A 26,133-nucleotide genomic window follows, 5' to 3' on the forward strand; every position below is an offset into this window, starting at 1 on the left:
GCCCCTCCCCCTCAATTCTTCCCCATCTTATACAGACTATTGTTCCCCAGCTTTAGCTCAGTTGGGAGAGCGTTAGACTGAAGATCTAAAGGTCCCTGGTTCAATCCCGGGTTTCGGCAGAGGAACAACCTCTGCCTCTTTTAGTCTACCTGATTCCACCTAGCCTCATCGCTATCTGCGTCTCAGACAGCCAGCTAGCAGAGTGTGTTGGTTCCATGGTGTAATGGTTAGCACTCTGGGCTTTGAATCCAGTGATCCGAGTTCAAATCTCGGTGCGATCTGCATTTGCCAGGAATGTGTGCAGTACCTCGTTCGAGAAAACATTTTCGGCAGCACTGAGCCGCAAGAGCTCATCTAGGTAGTGCCCCTTGAAGGGGGGCGTAAAAAGGATGGACAGCACTGGAGAATGCAGGCATCGATCCCGCTACCTCTCAATTGCGCTTGCTGCTTCCTACCGATTGAGCTAAAGTAAGCCCAAAGTAAGCCAACGTGAGCCAATCGCGTTTCTCTGCTGTGGCTTACTTTGAACCAATCGCGTTTCTCTCCTGTGGCTTACTTTTGACCAATCGCGTTTCTCTCCTGTGGCTTACTTTTGACCAATCGCGTTTCTCTCCCATGGCTTACTTTTGACCAATCGTGTTTCTCTTCTGTGACGTACTTTTGACCAATCAGCGGCTCCTATTATTGTCATCTTTGCAACAGGTAAGGCTATTCTTCATTACTGTATAATCGTTTAATATTTATTCATATACATTGTGTATTTTTGGAAAATTAGACATGCCAATATAGCTAGCTAGCGTGTATATTACAGGTTTACTTCAGTACCTGTGAACCTGTAACTTTTCCCATGATAAAATACAGAAAAGAAAACATGTAGCTACTCTTAAGTTAATTAGCCGGCCGCTAATTAAGCTATACACTGGAAAAAAGGCCACTCCAAAAATAAGCAAAAAAAAATTAATACAAGATATTTTTGCTTGTAATAAGCAAAAAAATCTGCCAATGGAACAAGTGAAAATTCTCTTGGTAAGATTTCTTAAAATAAGACATTATATTTAAGCCTTAAAAGATATGAGTGATCTTGAAATTAGCTGGGAAAACTCATTTTTAGCTATATTTTACTAGTCTTGTGATGTTTTGTGTCTCATAATAAGCTTGTCATGCTCAAAAATAGTATTTTCCCCTCAAAAGTAGCATTTTCTTTTGTCATCCTGTTTGTTTCAAGTGTATTTAACTAATTTTTAGTTCTATAATGGTTATACTGTTCTAGATTTAAGTCACCACCAACTTGAAATAAGATTGGAAACGGGCATTTTGAGACAAAATGCCTTGAAGTTAGCATTCCTGACTCATATTAGGCAGTGCTCTTTTGCCATAATTTACCATCCTGTCATCATCTCAAGTGTATTTACCTTATTGTAAGCTCAACAAAAGTAATACTGTTCTAGATTCAAGACATTTTACCTACTAGATTCAAGACATTAACTACTGTTTACTAGACAGAAAAAGTGAAAAATAGACTTGCATTTAACCATTTTTTGTTTTGTTTTTTTAAACAGCAAAAAGTCCCAGAGGACTGCATAAAAGGGAAACAGCTTCATTTTTTTTCTCAACATTTTGGCTCACAGTATTTATGGAACTGCAATATGAAAACATAGGAGAACATTTTATAGATTATAAATGTAAGATCCCTTTACCCTACTCCCACACCTAAACATACCCATTTTATAGACAATATTAAAAGGATAAAACGTAATGAACAATGTGTAGGGAAATGGCAGTTTTATTAACAATAAAGCATTAAAATATAGTTTGAGCCACTAATCCTACCCCTAACCATTTCTTAAAACTATGTAACTAATGTTACAATTATAAAGAAAAACAACAGACATAACGTACACTTTAATCGCAATAATTTATTTAGTGAGAAAATGTCAAAACCGGTACCAAAAGTCGTTCACAGGACGATGTGTCGCAGTCCTCTCTGGCAGTAGGCTATATAATATTTGTATGAGGTAACGTTACAGAGCAGAATTTAAGTTATTAATCCATGAAAACGCTAATCCGGTTTGCTCTTTGAAGGCGCACGCGATTCTCCATTTCAAATGTAGTACACCAATTAAACACGGCATGTCGCAATCTGTGACGAAGCATGTGAGAGCCAATGAGCGTCTAATATCACTGCCGTAAAACATGTCGTAACGCTTCGGGCGCAATTTTTGAATTTGAATTCACCACGAGCACGGGATGCCGGGATTTGGCGTTTACGGTCTCTGCTGAGAGAAATTATCAAGATCACTGGATGAAGAGCTGAATTTGGATCTGTTTCTTGCAAACAACGCATGGATTCTAAAGATTTGGATTACACCAAGCTAATAAAATTTATGTCTTTTGTGAATTTATGTTGTGTTTTAGTGTATTATGGGTCTATAGGAGAAAACGCCTTTTGTGTTTCACGATAAATAAACCAAATATTACAAAATGGTTAAACAATTAAAGAAGGTATTTTTAACCCATATGAAAAAAACCTGCATGGTTCATATACAGCAACCATAGGTTCATATATTATCTTCCTTACTTAAATCGGCCAGAATTACCTTCTGTGTTTCATATAAGGCCAATACATGTCCTATACAAAATCAGACCGATTATGGCCCATTTCATACTAAATAACACACATACAACTTGTAGGGGATTTTTGCGTTATATATGAATACTGTTAAAAGACTTGTATGAGTTTTACATGACAAAAGTATGCAAATGTGTATGGTATTACTCGAAATATATAAAACTCATATAAAATTCATATATAAATCATTTAAAGTTCTTATATTGAATTATATGCTAGTCAAATTAAAGTCATTAAGAATTTATACACATTTTGTGTCATTTGTTTATGCGTTTCGTACAGATTTCATGTTTTGATGACCAACATCTGATTCACTTATATGCAGTTGGCAGATTCTTAAAGGGATACTCCACTTTAAAAAGAAAATTCTTTCATTATATACTCACCCTCATGTTGTTTTAATCCTTAATGAATTTCTTTCTTCTGCTGAACAGAAAGGAAGATATTTAGAAGAATATCAGTAACCAGACAGTTTCTGGTCTCATTGACTTTCATAGTAGGAAAAAAAATATACTATGGAAGTCAATGAGACCAGAAACTGTCTGGTTACTGATATTCTTCTAAATATCTTCCTTTCTGTTCAGCAGAAGAAAGAAATTCATTAAGAATTAAAACAACATGAGGGTGAGTATATGATGAAAATTTTCATTTTAAAGTGGAGTATCCCTTTAAATTGTACAGTGCAGATGCCGGTTAGAGGATTACTGTCAGAATATCACTGATCTTTATGAAGACTGTTAATTTTTCTACAGGATTTGAAAGAGCAGTTGAAAATCAATGATATTGTAAGATCGTGTATTAATTGTGAACTGTCTGGGCCTGTTGTTTGTGAACAAAATCATAACATATTATTGCAAATGAACAAAGCGGAGTCAAATATGTTTCTAGAACAGATATTAAAATTGGCTGGAATATGTTTTTGTATATGTGACATGAACTCTGGTGGTGATGCACTCTAAAAACATTTAATATGATTTACTCAATTTTTTTGGTGAAACATTTTTAAACTTAGAATATTGATTAGATTTTTAAGCAGTGAAAGCAATTACTTACACTGTATTAACTGAGTAAATGTTAGTAAAACAAATTAAATAGATCTCAGTAACTGCATTTGGTACATTAACAAATAAACTTGAGTAGAAATAATTAGGGGGAAACATTTAAAAACAAATATTTATGAGTAATATAAACTGTGTTTATATGGCAGTAATATTAACTTTTTTATTTCCTCTAAACCTTTGTAAAAATATTCCATACAACCACCGGTATAACTACATGACATTGGCCTTTATTGTCGATTAGTAGCCTAACATTACAGCAAAACAGCATATATTTTATACTATTTTTAACACGTATACAATATTGCCTACATCTAAACTAATGTAAGAAACATTTTCGAAGTAAAAATTAAACATTTAGGCCTAAACATTAAAGTAATTCAAGTGTAATCAACCGGTCTGTTATCCAGTATCCACCGGATCAGCGCTGGTTCGCGTGCCGGAGATGGACTCGCCTCTGCGGGGGAACCTCTAACTTTACACCGCCGTCCTGCGTCACTCACAGCCAAAAGATGCTGCGACGCGACTGACTCCATAACCTGCCAATAAACAAACAGTGCACAGTTCTGAGGACATTTTATCATCCAAATTAGTTATATTCATTATCTTTAAGAATATAGTCGTGTGTTTTATATGCAAGGCCTTACAATCACGCGAAAAGGCAGGCGCGAGTCGACACTCGTTTAAGGTGAGTAACATTGCGTCTCTGTATGTTCCTTCGCATTAAATAGAATTATTTAAAGCACATTAATGATTATACAGATAAAATAAAACATACACACCTGAATTTCACAGAGGAAATGCACCAATTCTGCGAGGCAGAGGAGAGGAGAGGAGAACTGTTCTGCACTGGAGAGAGAGTTCAAACAGCGCGCGCTCACTCAACCGTCGAGTTGTCGTCACGTCAGAGGGTGGGGGAGGGGTGCGTTGTTGTAATCATAGACAGTAAAATACATTTTAATTGAGTAAACTTAATCAATTTCTTATGCTTGTTAAATATTAATAATATTTATTTTATTTAAGTAATATTTGTGGTTCTTGAAACAGATTAGTTTAATTATCCATTCTCAAATATTGTGATGGAAATTTCACAAATAATTATTAGCTCAGTGTATTTTAAATAAATAATTGGTTAGTCAAATACTAAATTATTTTAGTGAAAAACTTCAAACTTAAATATAACTGTAAATTTCAGACAAAATTTATTGTTGGAGTTTTAGTCAATTATTTCGGTAGGCTATGTTCAACTCAAACTATCAAGTAAATGATATTCAGAGATTTTAGTTAATAAAGTTAATTATTACTGTGATATTTACTAAGCCACTGAATTATTTTTTAGAGTGATATGCATAAGAATCACTTGAACATTTAGGAAAGTTTTATGTTTGTAGGTTAAGAATAGAACTGTTGTATACCATAGTAGCCTAGTACTGTGATAAAGTTTAGAAAAATTGTCACAAATTAAAATGAAATCTGGTGATGCAGGATTTAAAATGAAAACTATTGATATGTGAAATATGCAACTGTATATTGCAGAACACATTCTAATAAAATATTTTTGTAATTAAAATGTGTGCTTGTGTGTAGTTTAAATGTTTAAAACATATGTGGTTTTTGCAGCATATATGTCCCTTACAATATTCTGTTGGAACATATAAGAATCACAGGAGTTTTTAGCAAACCTTTTCCATATAACATTAAACTATTAATAAATGCGACTGAACATTTAATTGATAAGACAATTGAATGCAATAGAGTCAAAACCACGATTTTAATATGCATAAGTTAAATAGGAATACATACAAATTTGTACGTCGGTAAAGTTGTTTATACGTAAATAAATTACGTTTTTTTTGCTGTCAATATATGTTGTTGTGAGTTGGGCATGTTGACCTGCAGTTTTCAATAAAGCAGATTTGTTGTCTCAATTCAAGTCAAGTCTGTTTCTTGAAACAAGACGATTCATCTTTTACAAATAACACAGCAGCTTAAAAACCTTATGACATGTCAAAAAAGCTTGTTTCATCTGAGATATGACTCAAAACAAGATATTTTTAAGACAGTTTCACTTAACAAGATATCCAAGATGCACTGTCTAAAAACAAGTTCCTTTATCTCACTTAAATCTTGGTCTTTAGGTGATTTTGTCTTATATTAAGTGTGATGAGATATTTTGACTAGAAATTAGAAAAATATACTTGGCAAGATTTTGAGTTTTTGCAGTGTATCCTCCTGAGACCAAAAAAAGCTTAGTTAATAATTTAGTATTTTGTGTGTCATTACATTGTTTAGAGCATAAGAAAGTTTTTTGCAAAAACGTTTTTTTTTTTTTTATAATGTTCATATAGGTTATACTATGTCTTCTGTATAGGACACTACTAGGACTCATTTTTTATTATTATTTTATTTAAAAAGATGTGATCTAAAAAAAAAACATTGTTTTTGCCTATTCATGTCTTTAAATAAAATAATAATAAAAAATGAGTCCTAGTGTCCTCTACAGAAGACATAGTATAACCTATATGAACATTATTTAAAAAAAAAACGTTTTTGCAAAAAACTTTCTTATGCTCTAAACAATGTAATGACACACATAATACTAAATTAACTAAACTTTTTTTGGTCTCAGGAGGATATAGCTTAATTATATCAGTGTTTAATATCCTGAAATTGTTTAGGTTTCAGGATTTTATATACCAAACTTTGTATGAAGATGATTCCCAACTATGTTATAAAAGATAACAGAATGATTTGATGTAGACTTCCATTTTGCTTTATGCAATATGTGTGTAAAATGGCCATAAGCGGGTTTTTCCATTTTATACAATGTATCTATGTATCTAATTTGCATATTAATGTATTCTTGGGGCAACATGTAATGAAAAAAGAAGTGTAAGTTAGTCCGAACCGTGGGTTCGTGGACAAAGGCCCATGTTAATAAGCTGCCATTGGTCGCATAATCACTTCGAGGGATCGTAGGAGTTCGTGGGATGCCCACTCCCCTATAAACTTGGTAGAGAGTGGGCCTTTTAGGTCTACCCTCGATTTTTCGGGTCGTGACTTACTCCGCACGGGATAGGGGTTATTTGGACGCCTCTAGTTGGCGCCGAAGAGTCGAACCCCCCCCGCCCCCCCATCCCATGAACCCACTATTTGTCCAATTGCCCACTATATTGGGCAAACGTACCGGGACCACCCCCCCCCCCCTCCCAGGCCACGCCCCCATCCCACGAACCCACTATTTGTCCAATAACCCACTATATTTACCAAATGACCCGTTGACCCACGCCCCCACTCCCAGGCCACGCCCCCATCCCACGAACCCACTATTTGTCCAATAACCCACTATATTGGGCAAATGTCTCGGGACCACCCCCCGCCCACTCCCAGGCCACGCCCCCGTCCCACGAACCCACTATTTGTCCAATAACCCACTATGTTTACCAAATGACCCGTTGACCCACGCCCCCACTCCCAGGCCACGCCCCCGTCCCACGGACCCACTATTTGTCCAATAACCCACTATATTGGGCAAATGTCCCGTTGACCCACGCCCCCACTCCCAGGCCACGCCCCCGTCCCACGGACCCACTATTTGTCCAATAACCCACTATATTGGGCAAATGTCCCGTTGACCCACGCCCCCACTCCCAGGCCACGCCCCCGTCCCACGGAACCACTATTTGTCCAATAACCCACTATGTTTACCAAAATTGCCGCCCGTCCGCCAAACCACTATGTGTTTTTGTAGGCCCGTGGGACGGCCCCCGTACGGGGACGCAGAGTCGTGGTACATTGACATTTGAGATTCTGGCCCTCCAGGGGCCCCTGACGTGGGGCCCCGAAGCGCAGATCTCAAGGGCCCTTAGAAAAATTTCACTTTGCTCTAGCGCCCCCTGCTTTTGGTATGTCGTTCAGGGAGGGCCAAGGGGTCAGCGTGCCGAATTTGGGGCCCCGGGGACATTTCGAAAAAAAACCCACTCGCCCATTAAATGAATGTCTTTTGCCACAGTGGTTTCGTGGACGCCGCTTCGCAGTGGCCTATCGACTAGGGGGCGCCGTTTTCCGACTCACCACGGCCCCCCGGTGCGGGCGGAAAAGTTTGGGGCCCCTCGGACCTCGTTCAGGGGCCGAAAGGCCGAAAAAGACACCGTCGTCCGCAAAACCACTACGCGATAAGTGGTCCGTGGGACGCTGTCGTGTTTCCGCCCTCCCGTCGTTTGTGGCGTCGGCCCCCGTCGACCAAACCACCTCTACTGTACTAAGCACACTCGGCTGAACACGTGGCACTGTTTTTCCAAGTCGTTTCAGTGTTTAATTGCCACGAAAACGAGTGTCCTCGAAGACATGTTTTGGCGGGAAACAATTTTTTAAGCTCGTCTGTGGGAATATCTTGATGAAAACTTTTTTTAAATGTGATATTCTGACTCTAGGGGCCCTTGTGATTGTGAAACCAAGCTGTTTTGTGAAATTAGTCATGCAACAGGCTTTGTAATTAGGCCAAACGTATAGTTTGGCCGTCTGAAAACAGTGGGTTCGTGGACACGGTGGCGTTTAAGCTTTGTCTTTCGAAATTTTTCCGACGAAACGAGTTTATAAAGACTCGGAGGGATCCTTTGGTGCGGGCGGAAAAGTTTGGGGCCCCTCGGGCCCCGTTCAGGGGCCGCAAGGTCCAAAAAGGGGCCGTGAGTTAGGGTTAGCGCGACGGGTAGGGTTAGAGGCTGGCAGCGTCTTGCCTTGGCTCAAGAGCCCGGCGCTTTGGATGTGCCGCTCGGGGAGGCCCCAAGAGTCGGCATGCTGAATTTGGGGCCCCGGGGATATTTAGAAAAAAATCCCACTCGCCCATTAAATGAATGTATTTTGCCACAGTGGTTTCGTGGACGCCGCTTCGCAGTGGCCTATCGACTAGGGGGCGCCGTTTTCCGACTCGCCACGGCCCCCCGGTGCGGGCGGAAAAGTTTGGGGCCCCTCGGACCCCGTTCAGCGGTCGAAAGGCCGAAAAAGGGACCGCCCGTCCGCAAAACCACTACGCGATAAGTGGTCCGTGGGACGGCCCCCGTACGGGGACGCAGGGTCGTGGCACCTTGAGATTTGAGATCTGGGCCCCCCAGGGGCCCCCGACACACGGCCCCGAAGGGTGAAAACCTAGGACCTTCCTGTAGCAATTGTGCCACTTTTAACCAACTTTCACTCAAAAGCCTCTTAGGGTACATGAGTGAAAGAGCCTGTAGGCCCGAGCAGAGGGTTAAAGGGGTCAAATGTGTTGCCTTTGCTCTAGAGATCAGTGGTGTCGGTACGTCGCTCGGGTGGGGCCCAAGGGCCAGCGTGCTGAATTTGGGGCCCCTGGGAGCTTTCTGTCAAAATCCCACTCGCCCATTAAATGAATGTATTCGCCATAGCGGTTTCGCGGACGCCGCTTCCAAAGGGCCGATCGACTAGGGGGCGCCGTTTTCCGACTCGCCACGGGCCCCTGGTGCGGGCGGAAAAGTTTGGGGCCCCTGGGACCTCGTTCAGGGGCCGAACGGTCAAAAAAGGGACCGGGCGTCCGCCGTGAGACAGAGATTAGTGTCGGGGCCTGAAATTTTTTCCCTTCGCTCAAGAGCCCCGCGGCTTCGGTATGTCGCTCGGGTGGGGCCAAAGGGTCAGCGTGCCGAATTTGGGGCCCCGGGGACATTTCGGAAAAAATCCCACTCGCCCATTAAATGAATGCGTTTTGCCACAGTGGTTTCGCGGACGCCGCTTCGCAATGGCCGATCGACTAGGGGGCGCCGTTTTCCGACTCGCCATGGGCCCCCGGTGCGGGCGGAAAAGTTTGGGGCCCCTCGGACCCCGTTCAGGGGCCGAAAGGTCGAAAAAAGGTGAAAAACACGTCGCAGGGGTCAAAAAGGTCAAGCTGACGAAACGCGCTGCCGTGAGGATACGGAAAGTCGCAGGACCCCGAAACTCGGCGAGTTCCGTCGTCTCACGTCCCCGAGTCGGGGCCCCGAGTTTGAGGGCCCTAGACGCTTTCCAAGCGTTTCCTAACCCCCGTTCGTGATGAGGCCATTGATTGTGGATGGTGACTGACAAAGGAGCAGCAACGTATTCATTTTTTATGATGGCCCACTGGGTCCTATGGACACCAACATTGTATCTCGTTTAGAACGGGACGAGACCTTTACAATGAGCCCACCCACGGCCCCGTGGGCCCCCGGGGGCCACAGATACGGATGAAAAAACAAATTTATCAAGGTTAAAAACTCGACGGATCCGGCCGTGCGTGGGCTCTTTGGAAGCGTCTATTTGAGCTGAAAAGAATGGTAAAAATTTCGTGAATTTTGGCCGTGTTTTCGCGGATATATTGGCCGAAAACCACCGGGCGCGTTCTAAAATGGCGGCCGAATTCCAAAATGGCGGCGCCCACGTTCTCGGGACAAAATCGGCCGTATCTCGGTAACGCGAGGACCCAGAGAGCTCAAATTCGGGTGGGGAGGTCCCAGGGGGGCCTTGACTCGAACTAGGGAGGTGACGGGCCTCGGGGAGGCCCCCTAGCGGATCGCCGTTCGCTGGGGCCCCCGACTTTGAACGGCTGTAACTCGGGGACCCGGGCGAGTTGGACCTCGGGGGTGGGCTCGTTCGAAAGGGCCCCTCCAGCACTACGATCTATTAGAGTTTGGGGAATATTGAGCAAGGGGTTCCCGAGATATACCCGGTCAAAGCTGGACAGGAAGTGGCCGTATCTCGGAAACGGAAGGGCCCAGGAGCTGGGGACGGTGGGGTCTGAAGGGACCCAATGGGCCCTCCTCACACCCGGAGTTTGGAGCTCCAACTCGGTTTGGTTCCCGAGATACACCCGGTTATACATAAGGGACTTTTGGACAAAACGGTCAATATCTCGGAAACGACGAGTCCCAGCGGGTCGTCCTCACAGAAACTGTCTGATCCCACGTAGCATTTATCCCATTATAAAAATAGTGGGTTCATGGACAGTGGAATTTTGGGATGGGACTTGGTTCTATGGACTCTGGGGGGGGGCCCTGAGTGCAGTAAAATAGTTTTCATCCCAATATTCTGAAAGCTAAGCTTAAAAACAATGTGTCCACAAACCCACTTTTTGTCCAATAACCCACTATATTTTTCAAGTTTTTCCGCAGTTCATTCAAATGTGCTGCAATTGGACACGATCCCGCCTGCAATCTACTGAATGGGGTTTCGGGTAGTATAATTGATAGACTTTTGAACTAAAGTTCCTGTCATGATAAAAACTATTTTACTGCACTCAGGAGGCCCCCAGGAGTCCGTGGCACCAAGCGCCGTCCCAGAATTCCACCGTCCGCGAACCCACTATTTTTTACAATGGAAATAATGCTCTGTGGGATGGGACATTTTCTGTGATAAGCATTATAATTAAAGTTCCAAATCATGATAAAAACTATTTTACTGCACTCAGGGGGCCCCCCAGAGTCCATAGAACCAAGTCCCATCCCAAAATTCCACCGTCCGCGAACCCACTATTTTTTTCCATTGAATAAATGCTACGTGGGATGTCCATAGCTCAGGTCAGGAAGGTCCCAGAGCCTCCATTTTTGCACTCAGGTCTAAGTCTCATCACCCTCTCTCAGAATCCAGAGTTTGGAGAAGATCGGAGAAACTCAAAATTCCGACCGGAATTTTGAGTTTCTCTGATCTTCTTGAAACTCTGCATTCTGATAGGGGCCCTTGAGACTTAGACCTGAGTGCAAAAATGGAGGCTCTAGACCCTTCCAGAGCTGAGATATTGAGATCCACGTAGCATTTATTCAATGGAAAAAAATAGTGGGTTCGTGGACGGTGGAATTTTGGGATGGGACTTGGTTCTATGGACTCTGGGGGGCCCCCTGAGTGCAGTAAAATAGTTTTTATCAAGAATGGAACTTTTAAAAAATTGCCTATCACAGAAACTGTCTGATCCCACGTAGCATTTATCCCATTATAAAAATAGTGGGTTCGTGGACAGTGGAATTATGGGATGGTGCTTGGTGCTATGGACTCAGGGGGGCCCCCTGAGTGCAGTAAAATAGTTTTCATCATGACAGGAACTTTAATTAAAATGTCCAATAAACACACAACCCAAATCCCCATTCAATAGATTGCAGGCGGGATTGTGTCCACTTGCAGCTTATTGCATGAAGGCCGGGGTTAGTACTTTTCAAATATAGTGGGTTATTGGACAAATAGTGGGTTTGTGGACAAATAGTGGGTCCGTGGGACAAATATAGTGGGTTATTGGACAAATAGTGGCTTCGTGGGATGGGGACGTACAGTGGGGAATTGGACAAATAGTGGGTTCGTGGGACGAATATAGTGGGTTATTGGACAAATAGTGGCTTCGTGGGACATTTGCCCAAAACAGCGGGTTATTGGACAAATAGTGGGTCCGTGGGACGGGGGGTGGGTGGGGGTGGTCGGGGGGGGTCTACGGGACATTTTCCCAAAATAGTGGGTTATTGGACAAATAGTGGGTTCGTTCGTTTTGGTTTTTTCCAACCAAAGCATTTGCATGATTATACTGTTGTTTCTTTAGATACTCATGTGACAACCGGGTGGTGAGGATGATGAGGGAGTGGACACTGGGCAACAGAGTGACTCAGCTCTACAAGAAGCTGATGGAACAACACAGTGAGGCATGGACACAGCGTGTCCTGCAGTACCTGACTGCCTGTGAACCATTCACAAGGTCCTCCCTTGTGCAGCCTCCTGTGTTTGCTGAGCCTCCCCTTTTACCTGCCCTTCCTAAACCTAAGTGGCTGTTAGCTGTGTACGCCAGGGATGTTCTGGGGCGACTGGACGAGGTCAAGGCCAAAATAACTTCTGTATTTGGCTGTGTTCTCAAGATGGACTCCACAAAAAAGGTATCACAGCCCTGTTTATATCCAGAAATTGTCCAGATATGGATATATGTGTGTGTACATAATGAACAGTTATGAGTTTTTATTTTGTTTTGTTTTTAAAAATCTTTTTTTTCTTCAATAGGTCACAAAAAAACTTGCCGGTGCTGCTTCAGGAACAGCTGCCTGGTGCACAAATGTTGGTAACGAACACGGCCAAGTCCTTGTCTCTGTCCTAACAGCCGCCGAGGGACATGCACTGGACCCCATGGCAGCTGGCCTAATGAAACGCTACCGAGAGGCAGGAGAGGCATCCCCAAAGGTGATGTACGTGGACAGAGATTGCTGCAGTCAGCACGGCCAGTCTCAGGTGAAGGCCATGTTTTCGGAGTGGGATGAGCTTGAAGTGCGCCTGGACATCTGGCATTTCATGCGGCGATTTGCTGCAGGTGTCACGACAGAGGCTCATCCGCTCTATGAGATCTTCATGGCACGTCTATCCATGTCCATATTCCAGTGGGATTCAGAGGATGTGGCTGCTCTTCGCCGTGCAAAGGAGGGTGAGCTGGCAGCAAAGAAGACTGGCTACATCTCAGAAAAGGCGGTCAGTGCTCGCATTAACCGGAGGGAGTTGGCACTGCACTGCCGGAGGAGGACCAGGGGGGAGGAGGAGACCACCATATTGATTGGGTCACTGATTGATCAGTTTGACAGTCCGGACGGGAAGGATACTCTGGGAGTTCCACTTCTGAACCATGAACGGATCCAGCAGATATGGAAAGAACAGCGGAAGCATGTACAGTGTATCCAAGACCCAGAGCACTTTCCGCTCTACATAAAGAAGGGGACACTGAAGAAAGGCGGTGTGGAGCTGTGCTGCTACAGGTGTGCTCGAGGCTCTACCTCCTTGGAGTCATTCCACTTCCACCTGAACCGTTTTATTCCAGGTATTACATACATATGGATTAGTAATTTTTCTGTAAAAAAATATAAGCACTGTAACTGCTTCCATTACGTTAAATTAATGTCACATTAATAAATGTCACACTTTTACAGTTCTTTTCTGATGTCATAAAAGCATTGACAAAGCTGTCTTGCCTCACAAATCACTAATAACTCTGGTTATAATGACAATAATTTTTTTATGTAATTACATAACTCTATTACATGTAACCAGCTACTTCATAGCACCTCATGTGTAGTAAATATATTGTACATATGTGACATATAAAACCCTTTTTTTTTTTTTTTTTTTTTACTTTTAGGAACCAGTGCCAGTGATGCGCATTTTCAAGCCTATCTCCTTGAGGGCTTGATGCGTTGGAATGATGACCGGATGGAAGATGCCATAAAAGGAGCGTCCTCCATCCGGTCATATGGCAGTGCCATGAGAGAGGTTGTGGACCAGCTTAGCCAGACAGTCTTTGGGAAGCCCTGGGATGAGCGCTATCTCCCTCCTGGAGCATATACAGGCAAGACATTCATTAATTTGTTATTTTGTAATACTCTACTAAGTATCAATTTAGCCTTAAATGTACTAGACAAAATATTAAGACATTTTTTTTCCCCTTTTATTCTCGTAGGTGAATTGCTAGGAATAGAGTACCTTTACAGCCAGACTGGCAAAACACTGACTCCAGTGCTCCAGAACCCAGAGGACGAAGACAGGCTGGTGGAGGAAATTGATGACCAAGACCTGCAAGATGAGGGGTTTTAGGAAGAGATCACGGAGGACATCACAGTTCCAGTGCTGTACGAGAATGACCCCTGCCATGATCTCGCAAACAGCCCCTCATCTTTGCCTCAGCCTCAGTCCCCAGCATCACTGGCTGATGTATCAATGGCTGACGTGTCACTGGCTGAGCCATCCACATCAACTAGAGAAGGACACCAACTTGCCCCTGCCCCTTCAGTGTTGTCACAGCCATCTGACACTGGAAGCAGTTTCTCCGACGAGGCTCAGGTAAAACACTTTAAGGGCTTTATTTAATTTCAATCTCGTTTTATTCCACATATATTAACATTAATCTGAATTTACTAGGGAGCAGTCATTGGGCCCGATGGCATTGCTGGGTGGGACAAGGTCCAGGATATGGCTGGTTACCTGGTTGGTCTTTGTGAGGCTCCTTACCTCACTGACCTGCAGGTGACAGAGGCCATTCAGCTGTGGACAGCTCTCCATGACATAGACAAACAGCGGGTCAACTATCAGCCTCGACATCAGCCTCAGCTGACACATGGACGCTTTAAGGCACCAAAGCGGTCCGGAGTCACACCGGGTGTGGAGAGTGTAAAACGGTGTCTGATTGGACATCCCGGGGGACCAGCACAGTGGCCCAGCACCAGCCGCTTGGTTGAGGCCATTTGTACAAAGCTGTGTGCTTTACACAAGTCGCCGACCAAGAAGGCTGGAGTTTGCCGCCCCAGGTGGTCTAAAATCCTCTCGGATTACCACCACATCCGAGAGCTGGTGCTTAACAATCGCAGGCTGATGGATGAAACAATGATCCAGCTGTTTGAGCTAAACCAGAAGACACTCATTCAGTGGTAAGCAAGGCACATTATTTTCTTCAAATTAACTGAATACTTTTTTAAACATATATATAATACATGTAATTTATTTTCAGGTTTCAACGGCAGCAGAAAAAACAGGAAATGAGTGTCCTCGCTCAGGGACTGACTCCACCTGACCCAATTGCTGTGGCTGATACGCAGCTTCCTCCACCGAGGGAAAAATTGGATGAAGCGGCATCGACCTCACGCCCAAAACATACATTTACCCTTCCGCCAAAATGAGAAGGACAGGCTCCTCTTCTGCGACCAGGTCGACGGCCTGCTGCTGCCACCACCATGGTGTGCCCCATTGCACCTGCCCCCACAGCATCAGGAGTTGTGCAGCTCATTTCAGCACCTGGGTCATTGTCACTAGTCCTTAACCCAAACATGACCGTGTCAATGGTGATTCCACCTTCTGGTGCTTCAACATCCGGTGCAGGCCCAGCTCCACCTGCTCCTGTGTCTGCTGCTCCTGTTTCCCGTTACACCCAGAGGAACAGGCGCCGGCGGGCCCAGGAGACGGAAAGCGGAGTCCATAAGAGGAAGTATGTGCGAGGGGTAACCTTTAACATGTGCAGCAAATGTGGGCAGCCCAAAACCAAAGAGTTTGGCCATAGCCGATATGGTAATGCCACATTTTGCTTGCGTGCCTCAAATGGAAAATCTTTAGATGACTGGTTGGCAGAACAGCGCCAGCAAAATACAAGCCAAACTCCACCTCCTCAATAAACAATTTGCTTTTTTCCTGTCTATATTTTGTATATATATTTTGTGTATATGACTGTACATGGTTCCACCCAGTCTTTCATATTGCCCTATATATATATATATATATATATATATATATATATATATATATATATATATATATATATATATATATATATATGTATATATCTGTGTTTGTGTCTGTGTACTCATTTCATTATTTGTGTGTATTCATTTTAATATTCATTTTTTTACATTTAAAGTGTCATTTAAATATTTGTGTATTCATTTTAATAAAACATTTTAAGTGTCATTGAAATATTTGTGTGTATTCATTTTAATAAAACATTTAAAGTGTCTTAAAGTAATCTAATAAATCATATCAATCAAATCATATCCCTCACAAAAAACACACATATTTGAAGAAACATTTTTATTCATTTTATTCAATCATAAACAACATGTAATATGCACATTTTTTTAAATAATATACACAAAAAAACATTTAATAAAACATTTGAAGTGTCTTAAAACAAATCTGATAAATCATGTCAATCAAATCATATTGGGCCCCTTCTTTTGCGCAGTGAGCGCTCTACCATTTGAGCTAATTCCCCTCGATGATGGAGAGAAGGTGTCCATCGCTCTCAAAGACAAAGATGAGGCGCGATCCCTAGCACGTGTGCAGGTGCTGCAGCGTGATTTCCAATGACCACAAAAAAAGAGGCCGCATTTCTTCTGTGCTGGCAACTTTGCACTGGCTACCTTTTAATTGTAGATTTAATTAAAATATTGCGCTTTAAGCCATGCGACCTGAAATGTTTGCGGCCCGGCAGCAGCAGGGAGTACGTATGTTTCGGCTCGTTGGTCTAGGGGTATGATTCTCGCTTAGGGTGCGAGAGGTCCCGGGTTCAAATCCTGGACGAGCCCATTATTAGGCTTTGCTTTTAATCTCTTCAGCCTGATTAGGGCAACCAGGACATTTCTGAGAAATTGGGGATAAAATGTGCCAGAGAGAGGCCGGTTAGCTCAGTTGGTTAGAGCGTGGTGCTAATAACGCCAAGGTCGTGGATTCGATCCCCGTACGGGCCACTCATTTTCTCTCTGGGACCTTCGCTCTGCTCTTCTCGAAAATGACGGGCGGTCTCCCAGACATCGCTGCTGGCTAAACCACACAAGTGCCTGACCGAAATAGCTCAGTTTGGAGAGCGTTAGACTGAAGATCTAAAGGTCCCTGGTTCAATCCCGGGTTACGGCAGAGGAACCATGTCCGCCTCTTTTAGTCTACCTGATTCCACCTAGCCTCATCACTATCTGACTCTCAGACAGCCAGCTAGCAGGCTGTTTGGGTTCCATGGTGTAATGGTTAGCACTCTGGGCTTTGAATCCAGCGGTCCAAGTTCAAATCTCAGTGGAACCTTTTTAGGTTCTTTGCGGAAGGGAGGGAAAAAACAGAGGTGATGCGCAACTGCTGACGTGGCGGTGAAATTGGCGCTCTCAAACCGAGTCGGAATTGGGGAAACATGGGCTTAAAAAGCAAAGGCATCATTTGCTCCTTGCTATCGTGCTTCTGGACTCAATGACTTAAATCTCTGCTGCTCATGGGAAAGTTGACACACGCCAAGGTTCCATGGTGTAATGGTTAGCAATCTGGGCTCTGAATCCAGCGATCCGAGTTCAAATGCTGGCTAAACTGCACAATTATCCGGCTGAAATAGCTCAGTTGGGAGAGCGTTAGACTGAAGATCTAAAGGTCCCTGGTTCAATCCTGGGTTTCGGCAGAGGACCGGGTCTGCCTCTTTTAGTCTATCTGATTCCGCCTAGCCTCATCGCTATCTTCCTCTCAATAGCTAGCCTATCATATAGATTACCTCGTACCGCTATATGGCTGAATTATGCATAACGTTATCGTTAATTAGCCTACAGTTTTGGGCGCCAGTTTTTACCAGAGGTAAAATAATTTGTGTCTGTTCATTTCAGCTGTAATTCAATACATAGGCTAACCATAAAACTGCCCCTTTATTAACATTAACATTACGTTGTATGACGTAATATGGGCCTTGTGTTGTTTAAGTGGGCTATAATCGATAATAATCATAATGTGGGCTAATTGTAAGTCTATGTAATCGAAATGGTATGTAATAATCTGATTTTTATGGAGTTATGGGTAACACTTTACTTGAAGGGGTGTGCATAAGACTAACATGACACCTTCATAATCATGACATGACACATGTTATGAATATGAAGGAAGTTTCATGCATGTTTATGACAACTGTCATTAAGTGTCATTCGCTCAATTATGACATTTTTAATGCAAATATGACATTGTTTGAGATGTCTTTGTTATGACACCTTGACATAAACCAATACATCATAACCTGTCAGTGTCTTTGTCATGACAACTTGACATTACTAAGACAACACAACCTGTCATAAACATGACATAGCAGATTAATTACCAAACTTAAGAAACCACTTAGCTTTATTGGTTAACATTACATTAAACTGTCAGGTGGTTGGTTTTGACATTGGCTGTCATGAGGCCATTATAACTGTTTAATAACAAATTCAATTTGTACCACTGTAGTTGAGGTCACGAAAAATATTCATGACACAGTTATAATGGCCTCATGACAGCCAATGTCAAAACCAACCACATGCCAATTTAACTTAATTTAATGTCAAGTTGTCATGACAAAGACACTGACAGGTTATGATGTTATGGTTTATGTCAAGGTGTCATAACAAAGACATCTTAAACAATGTCATATTTGCATTCAAAATGTCATTATTGAGCGAAAGACATTAATGACAGTTGTCATAAACATGCATAAACCCTACTTCATATTCATGACATATGTTATGTCATGGTTATGAAGGTGTCATGTCAGTCTTATGTACACCCCTTCAAGTAAAGTGTTACCCACTGAGATGAAATATGTGCTATGTGAAATAAATGTATGAAATTGTTTAACTACTCTACTGAATAGTCATAAACTTTGTATTTTGCCACACGCTTTATTTTATTGGAAGATGGCTTCCAAGCACAAGAAGCACAGGGCTATGAGTGAGGGTGAATGGATGACCCGCCTGCGCAGATTTGCCACACTGGGGGTCTGGCCTTCTGAGGAAGGAAACAGACCGGCACCACGCCAGAAGAAATGGCATGACCTGTATCAGAAGGTAAACTTGGGCATGTATATAAACACAGGGAAGCTATGTCATATATAGAGGGAGCAGATAGTTATGATTCACTGTCATATGTTACAGATTGAGAAGTGTCCACTGCAACACAGGGGGCAAATGTCTCTGTTAGGGGGGACACAGCCATGTGACTGTGGTTTCCATACAAAAAAGGTATAAGTGTTTCATAAAACTGTAATGTGTTGATGGTGTATTGTGTATTTTTTAATTTAATTTCCTTTTCTGTGAAACTGTAGCCCTCCAGTTTGGCCCCTGTGGCCCCTGTGTCATCCACACCATCCACGTCACCACCTGTAACACCAGGGCAGTCAGGAACAACATCTGGAAAGGCACCTTTAAAGCCTACTTTAACTTTGGCATCGGTAAATGCATGTCTTTGCAGATATTTATGTTATCATATGTTATAGCATTTTAAAATGCTTCACATAATGTTACTAATTTCTTTTTGTCAGTTTACAAAGCCTAGGTATGGTGGGGCCCATGGTGCAGCTTTAAACCTTAGACCAAAACTGGGTTTCCTCTTTCGTTTAAAGAAATGTTTTCCTTTTGAAGCAAGAAAGAGAATTATTCAAAGCTGTTTCCTCTCAGTATTGGATTACGGTGATGTGATTTATATGCATGCAGGTTCATCGTCGCTAAAAAGATTGGATTGTGTTTACCATGCTGCCTTACGCTTTGTGACGAGTGCCTCCTCACGCACTCATCATTGTACTTTATATGAATTGGTGGGTTGGACTTCTTTGTTTCAAAGGAGAAAAATACACATGTTGATGTTTACTGCTAAGGCATTGTTAGGCAAATTACCAATTTATATCTGTCGTCTATTATCTTATTGTATCTGTAATTATAGCACTAGATCTAGTGCAAAACTGCTTTTAAAGGTTCCTAGAGTACGTTCAGAGCTTGGTAAAATTGCCTTTTCTTCCTATGCTCCCTGGTTATGGAATGAGCTGCAGAGTATAATAAGGATACAAACTCTCCCCTCTTTAAACGTTTTTAAAAATCTCTTATTGACCAATTTGAAGGAAACGTGTGCATGTTTTGTAAAGTAACTTTTGTTGCCATTTTATGAGTGCTGGGTTACATTTTATGTACGATTTTTGAATTTTATGTTTGTATTGTATATGTGAAACTTTTTGTGCTGCCATTTTGGCCAGGACTCCCTGGAAGAAAAGATTTTAATCTCAATGGGACTATCCTGGTAAAATAAAGGATAAATAAATAAAGCCAAACCTAGGTGTGGCAAGGACTCATGCAACCAAGGTATATAGTAAAAAAAATGAAATTTCATTCCATAAAGATATTCTGAGTTTATCTAATCATTGTTACTGCAATACCTGATAATGATATATTATTTCATTCAATATTGTAAACTGTGTTCTCTTAATCTTGCAGCCTATTAGCACTTCTGCATTGTCCAGCCCTGCATCTAGGACACCATCTCCTGCTCGCAGTCCCAGGCTGTATATTCAGACCGTCTCCCCCCTGTCTCTTCCTCCTTCTTCTGTGTCTGAAGCCACCTCTGCTTCCTGTGCTCCAGGAGCTGCTTCTAGAGTTGTAAGAAACTCTTTCATTTAATCGTTTTCTTCACACTAATATTGTTGGATCACATAAATATGCTACATTTTGAACAAACATTCCTCATTAGTGGCTTGTAATCATATCTACTGTATGTGTTTGCCTTTTTTAATACATTAGGAAGTGTCAGCCGCTGCCTCCTCTGGGACGTCCTCTGCTCCTCTCACCCCTGTGATCAGCTCCACCTGTGTTCCCTCTGCTGCTCCATCTGTGGCTGGATCCTCTGTTCAACCTGCCGGGGATAGAGTGATCGCTCCAGGTTCAGAGTCTGGATGGCTTCCCGCAAAGTTGATGAAAACCATACCACCCCAGGATCAGATATGGATTTCAGCAGCTTTGTGGAAGCAACATCGGCTTCGTACTGACCTGAAGCTGTGGTATGATCCACCAGAGCCAGCTCTGATCTATCACCAAGGCCCCGCTCCAGAGCGCTTCTTTACACACCGGCTTCTACTGTGGATGCCATACCACCTCTGGAAGGTCAGGCTGAGAGGTGATGCGCAACTGCTGACGTGGCAGTGAAATTGGCACTCTCAAACCGAGTTGGAATTGGGGAAACATGGGCTTAAAAAGCAAACACTTAATTTGCTCCTTGCTATCGCAAGGAGGCACACTGAGCCGCAAGAGCTCATCTAGGCAGTACCTGGCCGAAATAGCTCAGTTGGGTGAGCGTTAGACTGAAGATCCAAAAGGTCCCTGGTTCAATCCCGGGTTTTGGCAGAGGAACCACGTCTGCCTCTTTTAGTCTACCTGATTCCACCTAGCCTCATCGCTATCTGCCTCTCAGACAGCCAGCTAGCATGGTCTGTTGGTTCCATGGTGTAATGGTTAGCACTCTGGGCTTTGAATCCAGCTATCCGAGTTCAAATCTCGTTGGAACCTTTTTAGGTTCTTTGCGGAAGGGAGGGAAAAAGCAGAGGTGGTGCGCATCTGCCGACGTGGCGGTGAAATTGGCACTCTCAAACCGAGTCGGAATTGGGAAAACATGGGCTTAAAAACCAAAGGCTTCATTTGCTCCTTGCTATCGTGCTGCTGGACTCAATGACTTAAATCTCTGCTGCTCATGGGAAAAGTTGACACACGCCAAGGTTCCATGGTGTAATGGTTAGCACTCAGGGCTCTGAATCCAGCGATCCGAGTTCAAATCTCGGTTGGACCTAATTTTGCCAGGAATGTGTGTAGTACCTTGTTCGAAAAAACTTTTTCGGCAGCACTGAGCCGCAAGAGCTCATCTAGGGAGGGCCCCTTGAAGGGGGGCGTAAAAAGGATGGACAGCACTGGAGAATGCAGGCATCGATCCCACTACATCTCGCATGCTAAGCAAGCGCTCTACCATTTGAGCTAATTCCCCTCGATGATGGAGAGAAGGTGTCTATCGCTCTCAAAGACAAAGACAAGGTGCGATCCCTAGCACGTGTGCAGGTGCTGCAGCGTGATTTCCAGTGACCACAAAAAAAGAGGCCGTATTTCCTCTATGCTGGCAACTTTGCACTGGCTACCTTTTATTTGTAGATTTAATCAAAAAATTGCGCTTTAAGCCATGCAAGCTGAAATGTTTGCGGCCCTGCAGCAGCAGGGAGGACGTATGTTTCGGCTCGTTGGTCAAGGGGTATGATTCTCGCTTAGGATGCGAGAGGTCCCGGGTTCAAATCACGGACAAGCCCATTATTAGCCTTTTCTTTTAATCTCTTCAGCCTGATTAGGGCAACCAGGATATTTCTGAGAAATTGGGGATAAAATGTGCCAAAGAGAGCCCGGTTAGCTCAGTTGGTTAGAGTGTGGTGCAAATAACGCCAAGGTTGCGGGTTTGATCCCCGTACGTGCCACTCATTTTCTCTCTGGGACCTTCGCTCTGCTCTTCTCGAAAATGACGGGCGGTCTCCCAGACATCGCTGCTGGCTAAACCACACAAGTGCCTGACCGAAATAGCTCAGTTTGGAGAGCGTTAGACTGAAGATCTAAAGGTCCCTGGTTCAATCCCGGGTTACGGCAGAGGAACCATGTCCGCCTCTTTTAGTCTACCTGATTCCACCTAGCCTCATCACTATCTGACTCTCAGACAGCCAGCTAGCAGGCTGTTTGGGTTCCATGGTGTAATGGTTAGCACTCTGGGCTTTGAATCCAGCGGTCCAAGTTCAAATCTCAGTGGAACCTTTTTAGGTTCTTTGCGGAAGGGAGGGAAAAAACAGAGGTGATGCGCAACTGCTGACGTGGCGGTGAAATTGGCGCTCTCAAACCGAGTCGGAATTGGGGAAACATGGGCTTAAAAAGCAAAGGCATCATTTGCTCCTTGCTATCGTGCTTCTGGACTCAATGACTTAAATCTCTGCTGCTCATGGGAAAGTTGACACACGCCAAGGTTCCATGGTGTAATGGTTAGCAATCTGGGCTCTGAATCCAGCGATCCGAGTTCAAATCTCGGTGGGACCTGCTTTTGCCAGGAATGTGTGCAGTACCTCGTTCGAAAAAACTTTTTCGGCAGCACTAAGCCGCAAGAGCTCATCTAGGTAGTGCCCTTTGAAGGGGGGCGTAAAAAGGATAGACAGCACTGGAGAATGCAGGCATCGATCCCGCTACCTCTCGCATGCTAAGCGAGCGCTTTACCATTTGAGCTAATTGCCCTCGATGAAGGAGAGAAGGTGTCCATCGCTCTCAAAGACAAAGACGAGGCGCGATCCCTAGCACGTGTGCAGGTGCTGCAGCGTGATTTCCAATGACCACAAAAAAAGAGGCGGCATTTCCTCTGTGCTGGCAACTTTGCACTGGCTACCTTTTAATTGTAGATTTAATCAAAAAATTGCGCTTTAAGCCATGCAAGCTGAAATGTTTGCGGCCCTGCAGCAGCAGGGAGGAGGTATGTTTCGGCTCGTTTGTCTAGGGGTATGATTCTCGCTTAGGGTGCGAGAGGTCTTGGGTTCAAATCCCGGATGAGCCCATTATTAGGCTTTGCTTTTAATCTCTTCAGCCTGATTAGGGCAACCAGGATATTTCTGAGAAATTGGGGATAAAATGTTTGGGGATAAATTTGGGGATAAAATTCTCCAGTGCTGTCCATCCTTTTTACGCCCCCCTTCAAGGGGCACTACCTAGATGAGCTCTTGCGGCTCAGTGCTGCCGAAAAAGTTTTTTCGAACGAGGTCCTGCACACACCAGCTTGCATGGCTTAAAGCGCAATATTTTAATTAAATCTACTATTAAAAGGTAGCCAGTGCAAAGTTGCCAGCACAGAGGAAATGCGGCCTCTCTTTTTTTTGTGGTCATTGGAAATCACGCTGCAGCACCTGCACACTTGATAGGGATCGCGCCTCGTCTTTGTCTTTGAGAGCGATGGACAACTTCTCTCCATCATCGATGGGAATTAGCTCAAATGGTAGAGCGCTCGCTCTGCAAAAGAAGGGGTCCAATCTTTGCACCCCACACGCAAGCGAAAAGGACGCAGAAAACGTGAAAAAAAGCAAAAATTTGCCCTGCAACAATATTCGGGCTATATTCCTGTACGTTATGGAAGAGTTTTAGTTATATGTGAAACAAGTCACACTCCGCGGGTTGGGCTCGAACCCGTGTTCTTCGCCACTAGTGTGTGATCAACTGCGCATGCGCCTTCACTTGGTTATCAATGTGACATATCATTATATTGATTGATATTAATTGTGTATATTATTTTTAAAAAAGCATATTACATGTTTATGGTTTAATAAAACTAATACAAATGTTTATTCAAATATGTGTTTTTTGTGTGTGGGATTGATTGATGTGAGTTATCTGATTTATTTTAGGACACTTCAAATGTTTTATACACACAAATCCACACAAATATCGAAATGTAATTTTTTTTTATTAAAATGAATACACACAAATATTGAAAAAAGTACACACACACATAAATATATGGACATACACACAATATATGTGTTATATACAATGGATACTCTATGAAAGAGTGGGTGGGCCCATGTACAGTTTGCACATTCCAGTCCCAAGGAAATTAAAAGCAGCACAATGAATAATAGTGTGAACAGTATTTATTTACTAAAACTACAAGACATTAATGAACAACAATAAACAACTAACAATGTAGAAATAGAATAGAACATTCTGTAATATAAATTAAACAAACAAGACATTACAGAAAGATTGAGAGAGAAAAAAGAACATAACTGTATTTACACATAGATATTTATTTACAGGTATTTACAAACAATCTTTTTTCTGTGTTGGAAGATTTTTATTATGGAGGTGGCTGTCCAGGTTTTTTCTGCTGGCGCTGTTTTACCAGCCACTCCTCTAAAGATTTGCCACCAGAGACACTGGGGCAAAACGTGGCACTGCCGAAGCGGCTGTGGCCGAACTCCTTGGTTTTGGAATTGCCACACATAGAGCATTTGTTATATGCCACTTCACGGACATATTTCCTTTTGTGGGCTCCACTGGCCTCCTCTTCTGCCCTGCGTCGTCTGTTCCTCTGAGTGAAGCGGGACACAGACACCGGGGCAGTGGGAGCAGGGGCCTCTCGCACGTCAGGAAACACTGGAGTTGGAGCCAGGAGAGGAGCAGCTGAAGCGCCACCTGCACCAGCTGCCAGCAGCGTGGGCGCAGTGTTCAATAAAATGAACTGGGGCAGTGGGACAGGAACTGGGGGAGGAGTAGGAGCTGCTGGGGTAATTGGCCTCACAATTGCAGCACTGGCAGGTCGTCTGCCCGGCCGTAGCTTAGGAGCCTGTCCCGCTCTGTTAGGAGGAAGGACAAACTCCTGCCGGGCCCCTGATGTGGAGGGAGCCTCATCCAGCTCTTCCCGGGGAGCAGGAAGCTGTGAGCTGGCCACAGCGATGCGGTCTTCTGCAGCAAGGCCCTGGGTAAGGACAGTCACGTCCTGGGTGTTCTCCCTTCGATTAAACCTGCAATCAAAAAATGTATTCATAATAAATAACTGCTATCCCTTTCTTTCAAATGTCAATGTAAAACCATGCTTACCACTGAGTGAAAGTCCTCTGATTCAGCATAAACAGCTGAAGTGACTTGGCCTCCATCAGAGTTTGGCAGTTCAGCACCAGGTCTCGGATGTGGGGGTAATCCGTGAGCACCTTAGTCCAACGAGGAAGACGGACTCCATCCTTCTTAGTTGGGGACTTGTGAAGTGCCCACAGTTTGATACACATGGCCTCAACTAAGCGACTGGTGCTGGGCCACTGAGATGGCCCCCCAGGATGACCAATCAGGCACCTCTTCACACTGTCCACACCCGGTGTCACTCCTGTGTTTTTCGGAGCCTTGAAGCGTCCGTGGGTCAGTTTGGGCTGGTGACTGGGCTGATAGTGGATCTTCCTCTTGTCCCCATCAGGAAGAGCAGTCCACAGACGGATGACCTCTGTGACCTGCTGCTCGTCCAGGTAGAGTGCCTGACGGAGGGACACCAGGTACTCAGCCAGATCCTGCACCTTATCCCAGCCTGCAACGCCATCGGGTCCAAGAACAGGAGCCTGCAGGAAAGTATTACAATAACAATACACAGCATGTTAAATGTCAGATTGTAAAAGCAAATTGAAACTAATAA

General features: G+C 43.6%; 5 non-coding genes across 5 annotated transcripts; all 5 read left to right on the top strand.

Annotated features, from left to right (window-relative positions):
- Positions 1–209: 209 nt before the first annotated feature.
- Positions 210–281, top strand: trnaq-uug (transfer RNA glutamine (anticodon UUG)). Its single transcript has one exon. It is a non-coding gene; the product is annotated as a tRNA-Gln (tRNA).
- A 16,374-nt stretch (positions 282–16,655) lies between these two features.
- On the top strand, positions 16,656–16,727 carry trnap-agg (transfer RNA proline (anticodon AGG)). Its single transcript has one exon. It is a non-coding gene; the product is annotated as a tRNA-Pro (tRNA).
- Positions 16,728–16,815: 88 nt separating this feature from the next.
- Positions 16,816–16,889, top strand: trnai-aau (transfer RNA isoleucine (anticodon AAU)). Its single transcript has one exon. It is a non-coding gene; the product is annotated as a tRNA-Ile (tRNA).
- Positions 16,890–17,505: 616 nt separating this feature from the next.
- trnaf-gaa (transfer RNA phenylalanine (anticodon GAA)) lies at positions 17,506–17,578 on the top strand. The gene has a single exon. It is a non-coding gene; the product is annotated as a tRNA-Phe (tRNA).
- A 5,362-nt stretch (positions 17,579–22,940) lies between these two features.
- trnaq-cug (transfer RNA glutamine (anticodon CUG)) lies at positions 22,941–23,012 on the top strand. The gene has a single exon. It is a non-coding gene; the product is annotated as a tRNA-Gln (tRNA).
- The last annotated feature ends 3,121 nt before the right edge of the window (positions 23,013–26,133 follow it).

The sequence above is a fragment of the Siphateles boraxobius genome, unplaced genomic scaffold, assembly GCF_051911475.1.
Source record: "Siphateles boraxobius isolate OS27281-9 unplaced genomic scaffold, OSU_SipBor_1 269, whole genome shotgun sequence".
In the NCBI taxonomy this organism is placed as follows: domain Eukaryota; kingdom Metazoa; phylum Chordata; class Actinopteri; order Cypriniformes; family Leuciscidae; genus Siphateles; species Siphateles boraxobius.